The following is a 14,126-nucleotide window of genomic DNA, read 5'->3' on the forward strand; positions in this document are numbered from 1 at the left end:
TGGCAGCCAGGAGGTGGCGGGGGGAAGTGGCAGCCAGGAGGTGGCGGGGGAAGTGGCAGCCAGGAGGTGGCCATGCCCAGTAGGAGCCTCACACAATCTCAGGTCCCTCCCCTCCACCTTAAAGCCAAAAGGGCCAGTAAGGGGAGTAACGTGGAGAAGGCAGCGCTCAGGCTGATTAGGGTTGCTAATGAGGCCCTCAGAACCAACCCCACTCTCCAAGAGTCCTTTGCGTGCATGACTGCTTACAAAATGCAGCAAATGGAGGAGGGCCAACGCCTCTTGTGTGAGGAAATTATGGTCATCCCCCAAAATAAGGGGTTGAGAGGCCAACTCACACCCAAAACCCACCTGTGTGAGTTGGACCATCCTCCTCCTCCTGCCACACCTCCAACACCAGAGCCACAGCCTGGAAGGAAGCATGTAAGGAAGACAAAAAAGTGATAGCCTGGGTTCAGTCTGGTCTGGCAAAAGACGCAGCCTGGGGACATAGATGTCATCTGTTCCTGATCTCTTGGAATCCTGGACCGGATTGTGCTCACTATTATATGGACTCCTCAGGCCACCAATTTAGACTGTAAAATAATTGATGTGTGCCCTGGGGTACAAAGGCTTCGCTTACTTCACCAGTTTCTCCAGCGTTGCCTTCCTCTTTATTTTGTTATGACCCAGAATAAATTTTTTTCACAAATGCTTGCCTATGTCACATGTTTAACTTCAAAAAGGACAGTTTGTGAGTAGGCAGGTACATTTCCTAAATACAATGTGAAATTAACAAGGGACACCAACACAAACCAACCTCCTTGAGATTAAAAATACAAGATAATAATGGTGTTGTGGTAAGAAATAGCAAGAAATAGCAAGATATCATCTGCAAATAGGCAGAGTTTGAGCTGATGGCCTCCTAATTCTATTCCAGTTATCGTTGGGTCTGATCTGATTAGTTGAGCATTGAGCTAGTGGTTTAATTAAGAGGACTGCCCAGCGCATGTTGTCACTTGCCTAACGTGTAGGTATAAAACCTACCTGATCACGATGTACAAGATTACCGATGATTCTGTTTAGGCGAGTTGCTAAAATTTTGGCTAAGATTTAATATCAAGGTTCAGGAGGGAAATGGGGCGGTAATTCATGCAAGAGGTGTCATCGGAGTGGGGCTTAGGGATCATACAGATAATCGAGTATCCATCTAGGAGTACGTTGAAGGCATTGGCCAGGATAGGAGGGAGGGTCTCTGTGAATGTTTGCAGAGTAACCATTGGGATCCGGTCTTTTGTTCATTTTTAGTTCTTTGATCGTTTTAAATACATCCTCCACTTGATAGTGTCTTCAAGTTGGCTTCTTTGGGCTTGAGTTAGCTCAGGTAGGTTTATAAAGGAGAAGAAGGTGTCGGCTTCAGTAGAGTTAAATTCGTTCGCTGCCAAGTATAAGGAGGCTAGGTGGGAATGGAATTGGTGAACTATTTTAACAGGGTTGCTAGTGTAGATATCTTTTGACAATTTGAGTCGGATTGGCTTGGTTGGTTTGTTTAAGGATTTGAGTGTGAGTGCCAGAAATTTATCCGGCTTATTGGATTTCATATAAAAGCGTATCTAGATTGTCACAGGGATTTGCCAGCAGATTCTCTGAGGAATAGATCGTATTCCAAACTGGCCCTCTCTAATTGGGTTTTCGCAGTTGGGGTCATCTTGGAAGGTTGCTAAGGAAGTGTTGAACTCGGACTCTCGTTTTTCGTGCAAGATTTCTGCATTCATGCTTAAACATTACGGATTGTCGCTGAAATACTCCACGCAGCACAGGTTTGTGTGCTTCCCAGAGTGTTATTGGGGAAATGTCAGGGCTGGTGTTGTGTGTTAAATAGTCTTTTAGGGCTTGCTCGATAATTAGACGATGGGATGGGTGCTTGAGCATGGTGTCTGGGAGATACCAAGTTGAATTGTGTGCTTTAGGGTAGTAGAAGCGATGGTTGTGCAGACTGACCAGGGGATAGGGACAATGCTTGAGGTGAGAATCTCAGGTGTCATATTTGTACTTAGGAATATGTGGTCAATGCGAGAGAAGGTCTGAAGTGGGTGTGAGTAATAAATGTATCTTCTTTTAGCGGAGATAGGCAAAGTGATCTGGATAGTCGCACACAGGGCTGGATAACAAGTGCCTTTAATGATAAAAAACTGGATCATAGAATGTACAAGACATTACAGCAGGGACGTATAGGGATTAGCTGATCCCTGTACATCCCTGCTGTAATGTCTTGTACATTCTATGATCCAGTTTTTTATCAATAAAGGCACTTGTGCGGCTATCCAGATCACTTTGCCTATCTCCGTTCAACTTTGCATCAGCCAGCACCTGGGGCTCTTTTCCCTTGAAGGATTTCAATTTGTCCATTTTGACCTGCCTGAGCGGTGGAGCACCCTTTGCTGTATCTTCTTTTAGTCGGGTTGCTTTCCCGCCAAGAGTCAACTAAATTGAGTCAGAAGCTGTGAGAGGGACAGCTTAGTTGGGCTTTGGGCCGGGTTGTAGGGTGATTTGTCTAGGAATGGGAGGAGGACCTGATTTGAGTCGCCACACATGATAATTGTTCCCATTTTATGCATGCATACTACTTGCATAAGGTGTGAGAGAAAGTGTGTAGGCTGTTTGTTGGGAGCGTAGTACGAAACAATGGTAACCGATGTGTCCATTATGTGACCTGTGAGGATTAAGTATCGTCCTTCCAGGTCTTTAATTTCAGATTGAAGAGCGAATGAGACGGAGCGGTGGAAAGCTATAAGGGTTCCGCGCTGTTTGGTGGTAGCTGAGGCCATGAATGTTTGCGGGTAGAAGGAGCTCAGATTCTTAGGGGTGGAGCGCACTGTGAAGTGAGTTTCTTGGAGACATACTATGTGTGCTTTGCGAGCGTGAAAGGAGAGGAATGCTTTGGTGCATTTCTGTGGTATATTGATGCCCTGAACATTCAGGGAAAGAATGTTTAAAGGTGCCATGGTAGCTGATTGGGAAGATAGAACTTACCAGTTATCACGACTTGTTGGCTGGGTAGATCAACCTGTGTGGACAGGGAGAAGGAGGAGGAGGAGAACCAAGGAGAATCTAGAGTACAGAAAAAATAGAAATCATGAGAGGTAAGATAACAACATATTATTTGGATAAACTTATAGACAGATCCAAATGATGCCCGTGATGAGAGATGCGAATCCCTATCAGGGGAGGAGGAGTGGAAGTCAATTGCCCACATATTATGGATGGGTGGTCAAGGAAGGCAAGATGGGGCACACAGTTCGTCCTTGTGAGGGAGAAAGCCAAAAGAAAAAAAAAAACATTGTTGAGATGTATAAGTGTTTAGTCCGCATGGCGCTGAGCAAATGTTGGGTGTATAACTCTGAATGCTCTTGAAGAGAGAATATGAGGTGCTTATGACATCCTCTTGAACGGAACCGGATTTGTCTAAGATGGGGGGGTAGGAAGAGGGGGGAGCGAAGGGAGGGGCATGGGAAGTTGAGTGGAAATTGGGGAGAGTGAGAGTTTAGAACTATAACGGTCCGGGTATGCTGAGGTTAACTTAGCAAGTGCAATCATATCAGCAAATTAATGGGAGTGCAATAAGGTGTCATGCGCTAACCGGTTGCAGGTAAAAACATAGATTCAACCATTTGAACGAATAATAGCATAACAATTTCAGAGAGCCATATTTAGCCCATGAACATGCAAAGTTAACTATGGCTAGATATATCAGTCAATCTGGAAAGGATAAGGAGTTGGATTTCCAGTGTCATGTAGTATATGAGTTCCAAAATGTAGCATACTGTGTTCCATTGTTTGGATACTAGACAACGGTCTAGCTAGTATTGTGTCAAGGCAGTGGAACAGGAGGGCATAGACAGCGTTCAATGGCAGTAAGGGTCGGAGCAAGTGCTCTGGGGAGACCTTCAGGAGTAAGTCTCAGAACTTTCCGGTACAAAGTCTCCCGGGAATAGGCCGTATTTGGCAACATAACGACCTTTCAGAGTCTGATCCCAGAATAAGAGTGTGGTGGAGTATTCAAGGGAACAGTGTGTTGTCAGTCCATGGAATTTTCCTGATCCAGAGGAGGGGAGGTGTAGCAGCCTCTCTTGTGGTAATGTTGGTTTTCATGTTATGAAAAAATTGGACTCATGCAGGTTGACATGTGAATTGCCATCATCCCTGTTATAATGGAAATACGAAATACCTCATGAATGGGATTTTAGGGCAATTGTAAACAATAAAGACTGTATTTTCATAAAAAAGTTGAAAATCAATAATACAATATTAGACAAGATAAAAACATTTTTCCCAAAGGAATTCAAAAAAGGAAATAACATACATTACGTAATGTATCATGCATATCACTGTGCATCCCCTGGGAGCACCCCCGAACCACAAAGAGAAAGGGGGAGCCAACCCTGTAAAAGGAGGCCACCAATCCCAGGGAAGAGGGAGACCCTACAATAAGGGAATTACTAAATCCCTAAGAGAGAGTGCCCCCAATACTAGGTGAAAAGCATAAAAACATGCATGTAAATTGTGAAGCAAATACTTACTTAGACCAAGTCTCATATTTATTTAGCCCAACAAGATGAGAGAGAAGTGGTGGCCACAACAATTTCAATCCAAACTGGGTTGTTGACAAAAAAACCCCATAGACAGAGTCCGTCTGACTGAAAAACCTCCGGGATGCGCAGTGATATGCATGAAACATTATGTAATTGATATACAAATTACCATATCCTCCCCCTTTTTTCTTTCCCAGTTTTTCCAATTGGAAATTTTTGGGTCTTCCCCCTGTTCCCTGGTTTTCGGGCGGCTTTTTGGGAATTGTTCAGTGACCCCCATATGTGGTGAAAGATGTATTTTCTGCAGACTGAAAGGATGATTATGACCGTTGAAGGAATGCCCTTTCCAATATTATATTGATATGTAAGTTTTGTACTTTGAAATAATAAAGTGTTCCTTATGACCCATACTTTTATATGAGGTTTTCAATTTTGTATTCATATTTAACTCTGTATTTTCAGAAGTGAAGAAGACTATATCTTCATACATATACTGAAACGCGTTGGATACCCCTACTACCCATCATCATTCATTTATCCTATGGATGGTATTCTGTGTGTAGTGGGTTGATGCCATTTGTGTTATATTCTGTAATATGATACATGTACATGTACGTGTTATTTCCTTTTTTTAATTCCTTTGGGAAAAATGTTTTTATGTTGTCTAATATTGTATCAATACATTTTCAACTTTTTTATGAAAATACAATCTTTATTGATTACAATTGCCCTTAAAAACGAATTCATGAGGTATTTTGTATTTCCGTTGGTTTTCATGTTTCCCTGAGGATTGGGAAGGGTTGCGTGGAGAAGCAGAGGCTAATCTTCTGCGTGAAGAGTTGGCATTGGGTGGAGCTTCCATCAGATGCAGGTCCTGTAGTGTCTGCTGCAGGTCTTCCGAAGATTTGCAGGTGTGTTTGGAGCCCTGGTAAGCAAAATGGATAGAGAACGGAAAACCCCACACATAAATGATGTGATGAGGTTACAACTCTAGGAGCTGAGGTTTCATGGCTCGCCGCTTGGTTATGGTTAGTTGGGACAGGTCAGAAAAAAGCTGATAAGTGTGGCTCTGAAAGGTTAGTACGTTCTTTTCTGTGGCCGCAGCCAAGAGTTGTTCCTTTGTGTGATAATGGTGGAATTTTGCGATTATGTCACGTGGGGGGCCATCCGTTTTTTTTTGGTGTAAGGGCCCGGTGGACTCTATCCATTTCCAGACACTCTATTGGTATAGCTGGTTGGAGTTCTTGGAATAGCGCCGTTATGGTGGATTGCAAGTCAATCACTGTTACAGGAATGCCCCTGATGCGCAGGTTGGAGCATCTGGTTCTCATAGTCCTCCAGTCTGGAGTGTAACGTCAAATTTTCCTCTTTGAGGTTTTCCATTTCAGCCATATAATTCTGTGCTGTATTTTCAATCTCATCTACTCTGAGCTCCAGTGATGCTGTGCGGTTGCCTAGCTCCCTTATTTCTTTTGTAAGGCTGTTGGTTATATGCTCTGAAGTCTATTTCAATGCTTTATGTAGTATTCGATCTATTTGCTGAGGAGTCATGTGAAGAGCCTTGAGAGAGGGATAGCTCCATGTCTGATTCACCTGGAGAGTCTGGCTGGGACATCTTCTGCTTGTGAGAACATGCTGTGGTACTGGAGGAGGAAGGGGCTGACTCCATCTTAGCTGGGGCTCGTGTCAGCGTTTCCTTAATGGAGGAGTTTTCCAGCTTGGTGCAGCTGCCTCCTAGCACCATGTTGTGTGGCCCGATCAGAGCTCTGGGATCACGGGAGCTAGCGGGAGAGGATGGGTGAGTCTGTAGCCGGCGGGTATGCTATATAAGGCGGCTTTTCGTCCCTCATGGAGTGGAGCTCTAACAGTGCACGTCCGCCCTGTTAGACTCCGTGCATGCGTCCCCTCACACACAGATTTCAAGTAAGGAGCCTAGAATAGAGCTCTGTAAATGTGTCTGGGTAAACAATAAGCAGAACTGAGAGAACTAAAAAAAAGGAGGGAAAGAACAGTAACAATGAGAAGGGAAAGGGCTAATTGGGGAAAATGAAAGGTAAGGCCCCTTTCACATGATTGGACCGTTCAGGTCTGCCTGTCAATTTTGACGGCGGACCTGAACGGGCGCTCCATGTTAGCCTATGGAGCGACGGATGTCAGCGGAGACATGTCCGCTGACATCCGACCCGGTCCGATCTGCTAAAAGCAGACAGATGGCCCTACGTCCAGGTCCGTCGCTGGCGGATCGGATCGGGTGAGATCTGATGAAAATGGACATGCTGTCCGTTTTCATCCGATCCCTCCATAGGCGGCAGCGGTGCCTGACAAGCCCCTCCCCGCTCAGTGAGCAGAGAGGGACCTGTCATCCGCCGGCTCAGCGGAGATCAACGGACTGATCTCCCGCTGAGCCGGCGGACAGAGGCGGACTCCGTGGAAGTGGAGTCCGCCTCGTGTGAAAGGGGCCCAAGGGGAGAGAGAGATAGAAGGGGAGGACCCTGGAGTAAGATAGTCCCCAAATCACAAGCAGTAGAAAAAAACACACAGAAGATTGTGGAAATGTTGTAATATAGTAAGCAATGAGTGACTGAAATAATTTAAAGTGGTTCTTTTTTTAACCACTTAAATACCGGGCACATTCACTCCCTTTCTGCTGAGGCAAATTTTCAGCTTTCAGCGCTGTTGCAATTTGAATTGACAGGTCATACAACACAAATGACATTGTTATAATTTTTTTGAGTTTTTTCGGTGGTATTTAATCTCCATTGGGGTTTTTATGTTTTGCTAAACAAATGAAAAAAGACCAAATTTTGAAAAAAAAAAAAAAGTTTTTCTTAGTTTCTGTTATAAAATTTTGCAAATAAGTAATTTTTCTTCTTCACTGATGTACTCTGATGAGGCTGCACTGATGGGCACTGATAGGCTGCACTGATGAAGCGGTACTGATTGGCACTGATGAGCAGGCACTAATGAGGCTGCATTGATAGGTGGCATTGATGGGCACTGATAGGTGGCACTGATGAGGAGAGACTGATGGGCACTGATGAGCACTGATAGGCTGCAATGATGGGCACTGATGAGCAGGCACTAATGAGGCTGCACTGATAGGTGGCACTGATGGGCACTAATAGGTGGCACTGATGGGCACTGATGGGGAGGCACTTATAGGTGGCAGTGATGGCCACTGATTGATAGGCACTGATAGGCACTGATGGAACTGGACTAATAATCAGGGCACTGATGATCAGTGTCCTGATTATCTGTGTAAACAATGTGCTGACAGGCATGCCGGTTAACGGCTCTCCTTTCCTCACATAGACACAGTGGGGGAGGAAAGGACTGCTTACATGTGATCAGCTGTGATTGGACACAGCTGATCACATGGTAAAGGGCCACTGTGATCCTTTACTACGATCTGTGATCAATTGTGTCCAAAGGACACAGCTGTCATATAGCACGCCGGATGAGCGCACCAGGGGCACGTGGGAGGTGGGGTTCTGGGAGGACATCCATAAATGCCCACACTGTCATACTTCCCTGCTCTGTGCAATGGTTTGCAGGCTTGATCCCACAGTGCAGCTCGGCCCTGCTCCCTTTTTTGATTGACAGTAGCAGGAGCCAATGGCAAAAGAGAGAAGGAAGAGAGAAAGCAGCACCACTGCTTTATGGCACAGCGCTTGATTGATTTCAGGCTTTAACCACTTCCCGCTTGGTCTATTGCAAAATGACGGCCGGGCAGTGGTTCAGTTATCCTGACTGGACGTCAAATGACGTCTTCCGTCAATCTGACAGAGGCTCTTTACCACGTGATCAGCCGTGTCCAATCACGGCTGATCACAGTGTAAACAGGAGAGACGATCGGCAGCTCTCCTGACAGGGGGGGGTCTGCGCTGATTATCAGCGCAGCCCCCCCCCGCGGATGCCCACATTGGACCACCAGGGATGTCACCAGGACTACCAGGATGGATGACCAGGTATGCCACCCATGGCCACCAGGGATGCCACATAGTGCCCAAAATATGCCAGTGTCCGCAAATGGTGCCAGTCAGTGCCCATTACTAATGCCTGCCAGATGTCTCCTTACCAGTGATGCCCATCAGTGCCATCAGTGTCCATCTGTGCCACCTATTAGTGCCACCCATAAGTGCCCTTCAGTGCAGCCTTTCAGTGCCCATCAGTGCCGCCTATCAATGCCCATCAGTGCTGCATACCAGTGTTACCCATCAGCGCCCATCAGTGCCACCTATCAGCGCCCATCAGTGCTGCCTATCAGTGCCCATCAGTGCCGCCTATCAGTGCTCATCATCAGTGCCCAACAGTACCACCTCATCAGTGCCACCTCATTAGTGCCACCTCATTGGTGTCACCTTATCAGTGCCCATCAGTGCCGCCTTATCAGTGCCCGTCAGTGCAGCCTCATCATTGCCCATCAGTGAAAAAGTAAACTTACTTATCTACAAAATTTTAAACAGAAACAAAGAACCTTTTTTTTTTTTTTTGCGCAAAAAATAAAAACCCCAGCAGTGATCAAATACCCCCAAAAGAAATCTCTATTTGTAGAAACAAAAGGATAAAAAAATTGTTTGGGTACAGTGTAGCATGACCCGCAATTGTCATTCAATGTGCGACAGCGCTGAAAGCTGAAAATTGGCCTGGGCAGGAAGGGGGTGTAAGTGCCTGGTATTGAAGTGGTTAAATAATAATGTTATCCATGGTGTCCAAACCTGGTGGTCTTCTTCTTGTTTACTAAGAACCAGGTCATTTTATTTTTTTACCTGAGCAATCTTTGGCAGATTAGACCACCAAGCTCCAGCCAAAGTGGGTTTGGTGGTAGTAAACATAAAGGTAAGTAGTTTACTTGAGCATTTTGTATAATCACAGGGTTTTTGAGTGAGGAGAGGCGCATTTAAATTTCTAATGGGGGTGGATTTACTACAGATAAACAGACTGTGCACTCTGTAAGTGCAATTGCGCTAATTTTCCTTAGTAAATGTAAATATGGTAAAACTTCACTTTGTATAGAATACCCAGTCAGGTGGAAGGAAAATTTAAAAGCATTTTTGCTTGCACATGACTGGGTCATGGAAATCAGCAGAGCTTTAAGCCCCGTACACACGATCTGACTTTCCGACGGGAAATGTTTGATGACAGACTGTTGTCTGTAAATCCGACCGTGTGTATGCGTCATCGGACAATTGTTGTCGGACTTTCCGACAACAAATGTTGGCTAGCAGGTTTTCAAATTTTCCGTGGACAAATGTGTGTTGTCGGATTTTCTGAGCGTGTGTACACAAGTCCGTCGATCAAAATTCCAAAGTACAAACATGCATGTTCGGAAGCAAGGACGAGCCAGAAGCGGTCGGTCTTGTAAACTAACGTTCGTAAAGGAGAATTAACATTCGTGATGTGGCAAATTATAAAATCTCCAAATGCAGCGCATATTCTCTTCTTCTTTAATGGAATAATAATGAAGCTGTTTTGCTGGTGATACTGATGGAGTTATTGCAAACAAATTTTCAAAGGCTTTTTTTTTTTCTAGTGATATTAAGAATAATATTATTATTTTTTTTTTTTTTATTTGGGCAAGTTACCACAACACAATTATCCCTTAGTTTTTAAGAATACAACTATGTTGGTGTCCCTTGTCAATTTTACATTGTATTTTTTTAAATGTAACTGCCTACTCCCATCCTACTGTCATTTGAAGTAAAACACATAGCCAAGTATTATTCTACACAATTTATTTATTGTGCATTAAAAAAATTAAATTAGACATGCTATCTGCCAATAGAGCTTAACCAAAAAGTGCATTCTATGCATCCAAAAATATAGAAAATATACCAAATCAAATCATTATTCAACCAAAAAAATAATGTCAAAGCAATAACTCCAAGGCCAATAATAAATAACACATTATCTCCTCCAAGTCCGCAACATGTCTGGTTTATGAACGGCCGTTCAGAAACGAACTGAAAAGCACGAAATGAAAAGCGCGAAATGAAAAGCGCGAAATGAAAAGCACGAATCAACACTCACCAAACTTCTACTAACACGAAATTAGCAGAAGGAGCCCATAGGGTGGCTAAAAGAGATGAAAAAACACGAAGTACGTCTGGTACGTCACTACGTTCGTAATTGTTGGCCAACAATTGTGTGGCCGTGTGTATGTAAGACAAGTTTGGGCCAACGCCCTTCGCACAAAATTCCACGGTTTTGTTGGCCAACAATCCGATCGTGTGTACGAGGTATTACAGTAAGGCCCGGAGCGATTGGAATTAAATAGAAAGGATAATGAAGGGCCGGCATGACAGGGTGATAAGGGTTGGCAACTATAGGGGAAGAGTTGGTATTGGCCGGGAGCAACAGGATGGGGAGGGGCATGGTAGTTTATTAAAGGGGGAGGTGGGGTCTCCCAGGCATCAATGGAGGTACAGGTGACAAGGCAGGCAGTTTCCACGCTGCTGCTTGTCACATCCATAGAAAGCATGCCAGATGTTGACAGGATCTTGGCCCAGCTACGGGCGGCGGCAGCATCTAAGGGGCCTGAGTGGCTGCAAAGCAAGGACGCAGCCCTGTTGGAGGACCAGGCATCCAGATTGGCCGCAGGGGGGGGGACATCCCACGCACACGGCGGTCTAGGCCGCCAGAGCGTTTTTTGCCTGGATCGTCCCCCTGAGCTTTGTGCCACGTTAGGAGCCCCTTACGGGACCTGTCAAGCGCACCTGTGAAGCACCCACCGGCTTCTGCGGGTGGCGGGCCTGGACGGAATCCTCATCATGCGGACTCCTCCCCCTCTGAGGTATCGGGACGGGGGGAGTCTTGGCGAGGGAAAGGCAATACCATGGCTGCCGGGTCATCACCTGACATGGCCAGTGGCTTCGAGGAAAACGAGCAGACAGCTGCCAGGAAGGAAAGAGTGGGGAAGTGCAGCAGGAGAAGTGAGACTGCGGCCCGGGGTTCGAGACGTGGGGGCGGTCACAGCATGAGTTCGGTGGGCGGATCCGGTGCTGGGAGGCGGAGCCAAGCATGGCGCGGATCCACGGCGGCCAGGCCCACATCACCTGGGCTGCTTCAGGAGGATGAGCTGCCATTGCCAAAAGTACGGTCGGAGGGTGTGCTGTCTTACTCGGAGGAGGAATCGCAGGGTCAGCCTGCACCAAGGGATTCTGGAGCTGCGGCTGTCGGGAGCACCCCGGGTGCTGGAAATGTTTGGGGAGCTTGTTGGGGGTGGCAGATGGGAACGCGGCAGTAGCGGGGGTAGCCACGCAGAGGGTAGCAGTGAGTCCCACGTCCGGCCCGCAGGTGGTTGGTATTTTCACCCACCACGTCCGGTATGGAAGCGCAACTGAGGGATTTTTGGGGGGGCTGCAGGACCTAGTGCAGAGTTTCACCGGGGTGAACGTGGAGACAACCCCACAAGTGTCATCATGGGTCCAGTCAGGTAGCAGAATAGAGGCGGACGTTTCTGGTACAGGGCCCAGTGGGGTACCCTCTCCCCCACCCCTCTCACTGGTTACGGCGGTTTCCCCTTCTACCAAGGGGTCAGTCGTATCCCTGACAGCGCAAGGGGCTGCAGTTGTGGAATCAGGGGCCAAGGCCGACTCGTCACAGGAGATCCTGGGAAAGGTAGATGCAGTGCGGCTCACTGATGCTGCAAAATGTGAGGTCTATGTGTGTTTTGAAGGGCCGTTAAGGGCCCATTTGAAACAGGACATCCGGGATAAGATCTGCAAAGGTGAGTACGTAGAGATCTTCTCCCTGCTGCTGCTTGAAAAATTTTACTTGGATAGGGTTAAGCCTGATGACACTAAGAAGGAAGATGAGGAAAGGCGGCAGTAAAGGTTGATCCCTCGGACTTTCGCCAATTGGCTGCAGGCGTTTGCCATTATGGCTAGCATCATAGGGGCGAAGAACCCTGAGCACTGTTCTGCGCTCTTTTGTTACATGGATGCCGTGGGTGAGGTTCATAGAGTCTATGGGGGGTCTGCTTGGCTGCGATACGATGAACAGTTTCGGCAGCGCCAAGCAGTCCGTCCATCCCTGAGGTGGGACCACAAGGACATCAGCCTCTGGATGCGGCTCATGTCCTGGAAAAAAAAAACATTTTTTCCAGGACATGCTGGAAAACAAGTGCTCCAGGTTCAGAGGTTCCCATCCAGCGTTTCGTTGTTTTAAAAAAGGTAAGGGGAGAGTCTGCAAATAAGAGGGAGGACGCCAGTGAAGGGGGAAAGGTTGCAACCTTGCCTAAATAGATATCAAGACAGAGAGGCTGCGCGGTTTCTGAGGTAGGGTTTTTGAAGGGCTTTAGCATCCCATGCTCATTGATTTTGGTGCCACCTATGGCGCGGAATTTGTGTTCCGCGTTACAGCATCCGGGGGTAGTGACAGAGAAACTGGATAAAGAAGTGGCAATGGACCGCCGTTTGAGGTTAAGCCACTGCCGGATTTAGTGATTTAACCGTTGGGGGTGGTGCCTAAGAAGGAACCGAACAAATTTTGCCTTGTACACCACCCTCCATCTTTCCGGAGGGGGGGGGCCATAGATCCGGAGGCGTGTACGGTTTTGTACACTTCTTTTGATGCGGCAGTTGGTTGGGTTCGCAGGTACGGGAAGGGGGCTCTGATGTCAAAAGTGGACATCGAATCTGCTTTTCGGTTACTCCCTGTTCACCCGGACAGTTTCCGACTTCTGGGGTGCTGTTGGTAAGACAGTTTCTACGTAGATCGCTGCTTTCCCATGGGCTACTCGGTTTCCTGTGCTCTGTTCGAGAAGTTCAGTTCTTTTGTGGAATGGGTGGTCCGTGAGGTATCAGGGGTGAATTCCATCATCCATTATTTGGATGATTTCCTTTGCGTGGGGCCTCCCTCGTTGAAGATGTGTGCAATGCTCTTGTCCATGTTGCAGCACATTGCAGGCAGGTTTGGTATTCCATTTGCTGCGGACAAGACAGAGGGCCTGACTACCATTCTAAGTTTCTTGACAATAGTCCTCGACTCGGACGCCATGGAGTGTCGTCTGACAGAGGATAAATTGGTGGCCCTCAAGACGGAGATACGTGGGATTTTGGGGCTGCATAAGATCCAGCTCCGGATGCTACAATCCCTGTTAGGTAAGCTAAATTTTGCATGCCGCATTATTCCCATGGGCAGGGTCTTTTGCTGATGGCTGTCAGCTGCCACAGCGGGGGTTACATCCCATACCCATTTTATCCGGCTGAAGCGGGAGCATCAGGAGGATTTGAGGGTTTGGCACTCGTTTCTGGAACACTATAACAGACGATCGGTATGGATGTCAGCAGGGCTTTTTTTCAGCGGGAACGCGGGGAACGCAGTTCCGGCACCTTCACCACTGACAGCAAGTGGTGCTGGGGTGTGCTGCAGGGTTTATTGATACTCGCTGCTAGGGGATCTATTCTAGCTGGAGGGTATCTATTTTTGCATGGCGGTCTACTGTTTTTGAGGAAGTCTAATGTTGCTGGTGGAAGTCCTACTGTTGCTGGGGGTGGGTCTTATATTGCTGGGGGGTCAGTTGTTGGTGGGAGAGATCTACTGTTGAGGGATTGG

Source organism: Aquarana catesbeiana, linkage group LG01, assembly GCF_042186555.1.
Source record: "Aquarana catesbeiana isolate 2022-GZ linkage group LG01, ASM4218655v1, whole genome shotgun sequence".
Taxonomy (NCBI): Eukaryota; Metazoa; Chordata; class Amphibia; order Anura; family Ranidae; genus Aquarana; species Aquarana catesbeiana.